A 6088-nucleotide genomic window follows, 5' to 3' on the forward strand; every position below is an offset into this window, starting at 1 on the left:
AACCCTCTCTCTCTCTCTCTCTTGGTCAACGACCCCTCTTGCATTTTACTCATGCTGGCACCCCATTGGACCCTGCAAAGCTTAGCCAATGATAATTAGGAAGCATAAGTGTAGCCTTGTGACATGTGTCCCTCTTTCCACTTTTGTGAGAGCTTTAGGTAATTAAATAATGCAATTAAACTCTCATTGGACCCCCTAGTCTTCTGGCCAATAGGAATCAGGCAAGCCATTGGGTTGTTGAATGCTCATTGGACCCCTTGGGAGATTGTCCAATAGTCTTCTAGAGAGCTTAATTTCTATTGGTTCTTTTATCAAGTGTTTTAAAATAATTAAACTAAATGTACTCTAGCCTTATTCTCATTGGTCCACCACTATGGCCATCCAATAAGAATTTAATGCATCTTGGGGACAACTAGCCTAGGGAGCTGACATGTGTTCCCTATTTCCTTTGTGTATAGGGAACCTGCTAGAGTGTGTGTGTGTGTGTGTGTGTGTGTGTGCGTTTCTCTCTCATCCACCTACTAACAGGGCTCGCCCCCTCCAAGATAGGGATGTGGGAAGACTTTTGAGTCTTCCCACAAGCATCCATTCATAGGTTTTGACCATTGGACTTAACCTTTGAATTTTGGAACCTTAGCATTTTGGAAGTCTTAAAGGGCTGAACCTTAGGGTCTTTGAAGCCCATTGTTGCACATTGCTCTTTTGCAGATGGCCCCCCCTTTGGATCCCTATTTTTCCTCCTTTGGATTCCTACTGTGGCCGGTCTGCCAGCTTAACCAATATTCTAGCTTTTTCTTCCCTGGTACTTCCCCATATTAAATGAACAGTATAACATGAGAAAATTATTTACGAGAATTAGATATTAGTTATTATGACACGGATATTGCTAGATCGATTGTATGATCCACCATACAAGTGAGCGGATTTTCACGAGTGAGAATGAATTTTTGTTTTATGAGGTTCAAAGTGTGTCATGTATTTTTAGATTCGAGCATGTTACGTTGAGTGTGCTCATTTATATACATCTACAAGTCTTTGTCATGGAGAATCATCCCACAGATTTTGCACTCCAGAAAGTATGAAGAGGATATGTTGTTTGGGGAGAGCAGCTCCATCTCATTCTTAAAGGGAAGTTTTTGTAACAAGACGTTGAAGAAGAATCCCTCTGTTTGATGGCTTGGATCGTATTTTGTGAATCTGACGAGGCGTTGTTTCTTTGCAATGGCATTGTTGTATGCATCGCGAAAGCTCTCTACAGGAGCATATTCATGTGGCTTAAGGATTTTTTATTCTATGTGGTACTCATAGAGTGTAATATTTTCAAGATTCAATGGCTTGCACAATATAAATGCATGACTATAGTCTGGCTGTGAGAAAACAACCTTTGCCGAAGTGATGGTGGAGAGAGTCAACGTACTCAACTCGCTCACTCCTTGTGATCATTGGTCTCTTAAGACAGTTGATTGCTGCCTCTATTGCAAAGATTGGCTTCTACAATATAGAGGCTTCAATTAGCCAAAGCTTGAACTTGTCCAAGCCATGAAGTCTGAGCCTTGTTGCATCATATTTGGAGAGGTTTAGTTTCCCAAGGGGTTCCGATTTCATTCCATACTTCAGAAGGTAATGTGATATAGATGAATTTGTGACTCTTTGAATATTCATGTGTGTCTTTCATAGGAGCAAGACAATGGGATGGTACGGGACAACATTTTGATGTTCGTATCTAGGACAGTAGTATAACCATCAGCAGTGCATGCATCCATAGTTGGAGTTGTGATGTATTGCGGTCCAAACGGAAAGCCATATTTGCACATTTTACCCGATACCATGACTTTCCAAGGCTCCCTGCACCTGTGTATTTGTTTTGTGACAACGAGGTTCCGGATCTCGGTGGCGAAGTTGTCTTGTGATTCTGCTGGTATGTATGCACCTATCTCATTCGTCACTCGAGACAAATCGTCCTTGGAGATCCATAGTATGACATGCACATGCAATGAGCCCCAGTTCTGCATCTTGTAGTGCACCATGTGATGTTTTACATGCTCAAGTATGTTGCTTCAGTCGCTGATGTGTCTGTTTAAGAAAGTGTGCAAGCGATGATGGAATAGCGTTGCGCACTCAATAGGGCAGTTGTTCCACCTAAAGTCTGGATTGTAGCCTTGAGCAAGTTTCTTGATTATGATAATCTCTTGCCATTTTGTTTGGGAAACCTCATCAGGAGTGAATGCCAAGACCAAATGTGGTAGTCCCCATATTTCCACCATTGTTATGAGGTCTCTCAAGTTTTGTCGATGCCACAAAGGAGTACATGGCATTGTGGATGGGAGATTGTATCAAATAATATGCTTTATTACATCATGGGTAGATGTAGTGTTGTGTATTTGTTTGTAGCTATCAATATCCGTTTGCAAGAATGTACTGTTTGTGGAATTTGCAATCATGATAACTTGTTTCAATTGGTACATCATGTGCAAATATGGCTTGCATAATGTGTATATAGAAAGAAATTTCCCACCCTCATTCTAATGTATTCATTGAAGTCCATTTCACCTTGGAAGTTTCCTTTTCTTGCGGGAAAGAGGAAAGGGAATATCCCTGATTCCAATGTGATATCACGTATCGCAAATTCACGATGTGGCAGTCCATTGTATTGTAAGTTGATTTTCCACTCGTTCAGATGAGTGCTATCAAGTATTTGTATGGAATCGAATTCATGTTTGTCTTTTTTACTAAATGCAGTTCTCTTTGTAGCGGTGAACAAATTTTGCAAAATGCCGGTTTCACATTGTGCCTCTGCTTGGCGCATTAGCTCAAACAGATCGTTCTCCCAGTGGTCTCTTACGGTATTCTCTAGAGCCGATGTTGACAAAACACAAATGGATGTCCTCTTGTTTGGCTACTCAGCGATACACCGGTACTTCCTGAGAATTGGGTTGTTCTTTATGTTGTATGCTAACGCTACTGCTAGTGGTGTGTTTGCAAGGAGTGAAGTTGAGTGACACATGTTTTGCTTCGCCAACCAACAAATCAGTGGATTGTCAAGTAACGACTTCTATCAAGCATACCATTTGTAACAATAGTCGTTGTACTCGTGACACTAACCGTGACATCAATGATGCTAAGGAGATGCACAATTAGTTGATTTGTGTTTAGGATGGCTTGTATATAGTCGGGCTACAAGATTAAAATGCTGCTTGTTCTTGGACTTTTTAGGCGAGTGGGACAACAAGTCTAATTCATTGTGACAGTATGCATTGCAGCTATTCGCAAACAAGGTAGCGTTTGCCAACTTCGTGCGTGTGTGTTGTTAACGCTCTTGTACTGGACATCTTTCTTTGATAGATTGCAAATGCCACAGCTCCCACAAATGGAAACATTGTGGTCCGTGACATTGCATTCCTCTTGCCAAGCCTCATAAACACTATGCATGTTGAACCATGAAGAAGCAACATGACAAAGCAGTTGCTTCTGCCTACTCATGGCTTGAAAAGCGGTATGTCTTTTGTGGTTGGTGCAATGTGTAGTTGCAGAGATTGTGAGTGTCTGCACGTAAATGCGAATGTGAATACAACATATACAAATTAGTCTCATTGAAATTAGAAGGGACCAATATAGTGAAATTGGGGAACAAAAAAATTGTTCAACACACTATCAAAAACCATAGTGAAACCTTTAGCTAATACCAAAGAAGGGTATGCCAATTTTGGAGACAAGTTGGCATGAAATCACAGATTTTCTATAAATGAAAAGAGCTCGAAAGTTATAATGACTTTTCTAGACGTGGTGGAAGGAAGAAACACACAATTTGGAGAGGGGACGCAAGCACTGTTCAGGGTGCATGTCTAGATGTTCCAACTCTCAATCTAATTTAGTGAGCGTCTTCCTTTTAGACAGATTGTCTCGCAGGTAGTCTTTGGCGATTATGTTTTGTATGGCCTCAATTTAGACAAAAGTCCTTGTTTTCATGAATTCAAGCTTGTAGTAGGCACAAAATTGTTTGTAGAAAATACCGAGTTGATTGATGACCCACGCAAGTGCATGCACAATAGTTGATTTTCTCCAAGGGCATGCAAATCTAGTATTCAGGAGTTCATCTGCTCACCACGACCTATTGGCATGCTCTTTTGGCTTGCGACTATTGGTTGGTTTTGGTGGTCGAAGGGCAAGACCCTAGTCTATAATGCCTATTCATGGAATTCCCTCTCTAGTGAAGTCAAGCATGATGTTCCAAGGGTGAAGGTCATCGTGAATAACAACATGGTCATGTGAAAATGCCAAAGCCTGCACTAGTGCATGAATCAAAGACAAAGCATGATCAATGATGTGCCTGCATTGATGTAACTCCAATTCAGTTGGGTTTTTGCAACTTTCATCACCCATGGCAAGTACAATTTCATTGATGCTTCCACAAGGTGCAGGTACACACTCCATCAAATCACCAAGGGAAGGCCCATTGAAGTAAGGGAATATAAGTACCCATGGTGATTGACTAGTATGTGCAAGAGCACGCATGATACCCTGATGGTTGAGGTCAATGCTGCTCTCAATTGCGAACGACTTGAATTGTTCCTTTGCTTGACCTTTGAATTCCTTGCAACGGTACATGTTGGTAGATGGAAGGAAAAAAATCCCTTCAATTTTGCATTCATAAGTGTCTCCATATGAGCCAAACCCTGGTTTCCTTCCTTGCTTTATAGCCTCGAATGGAATGCCCAAGGTGATACAACAAAATGAGTTCAACACAATTTTTTGAATATGCAAACTGGATATGGAAGCTCTACTATCTCCAAGGTCTTCTTTTGTAACTTCTTGTTAAAGGTGTTCTGTGTGCCAATGTTCCTTGCCTAGGTGGATTTTCCCTTCTCAATCTTCCAACAATTATATCTATCAATATTGTAATTTTTCCATTTGTATGCCCTTTGGCAAGTCATGTCGCAGGTCCGTGGCACATTCTGGCACGTCGCCAAAAATACTAAGGAGAAGGTGTTACATATTGCCAATATCAGCGCCCTCAAACTTGGAGGCTGTGAGTGAACCACTTTAGAGAACAAGGCTTGTAGTCACCGCTCATCTCACAAGGTTGATGGTATCTCGTCCAATGTGAGGACATGCACTACTAGCACTAACTATGTGCGTAACCGCTTCTTTAACTACAATTCTTGCTCAGGAAGCATTATACTGGCAAGCAGTGGAATGACGTTACAATGTGTTGGCAAAAGCATTTATCACTTCAGAGTTCAAACGTGAAGCTAGATTTTTTGCAACAATGACAAATATCGTATGGATAAGAAGAAGGGAATGAAAATTAAGAAATTAGTATCTATAATCACATTTTCCCAATGAAATCAAACGTCTCATAAACCAGTGTAGTATGTTGGGACTAGATCCATGCTCATTACCCGACAGAAGGTCTCTACATATGAGCTTATCAAGAAGCACACATGTTTTACATGGGACAACAGGACACATGTAGTGACTAATGAGAATCATGCTCCTACAAGGCTGCCTAACAAAAAGTAGTTTAATGGAGCGTCACGACATGAGCAACCAAATTGACGGCGGACAACGTTGCACTCCGTGAGACAATCTTTGGAGTGTGAAGGTTACACCATGGGATTGTGTATGATGTTGGCATTCTCAAATGAGAGGATGATCAAAGTGTATATGAATGGGAATCCATGACATTTCCAATAAAAAAGATGCTTGATGTCAAAGAAATCAGGTTTTTGGAGAGTCATAGATCCGTTTACATCAACTCTACAACATAAATAAACTCAACTATACAATTCACGACGACGGAATTTCCAAACAAGAGGAAGGCCAAAGTGTATGTGAATGGGAGACCTCGCCATTTCCAATCAAATAGACGATTGATGTCAACGCAATCAGGTTTTGGGAGAGTCATACATGCCTCTACATCTACTTTACAACAAAAATAAATTCAACTTTACAATTTAGGATGGGGGAATTTAAAAACAAGAGGATGACCAAACTATATGTTAATGGGAAACCACCGCATTTCCAATCGAAAAGACGATTGATGTCAAAGTAATCAGGTTTTTGGAGAGTCATATAGGCCTTCACATCT

The sequence above is a fragment of the Adiantum capillus-veneris genome, chromosome 2 (genome assembly GCF_014529385.1).
Source record: "Adiantum capillus-veneris isolate H3 chromosome 2, ASM1452938v2, whole genome shotgun sequence".
NCBI classification, from domain to species: domain Eukaryota; kingdom Viridiplantae; phylum Streptophyta; class Polypodiopsida; order Polypodiales; family Pteridaceae; genus Adiantum; species Adiantum capillus-veneris.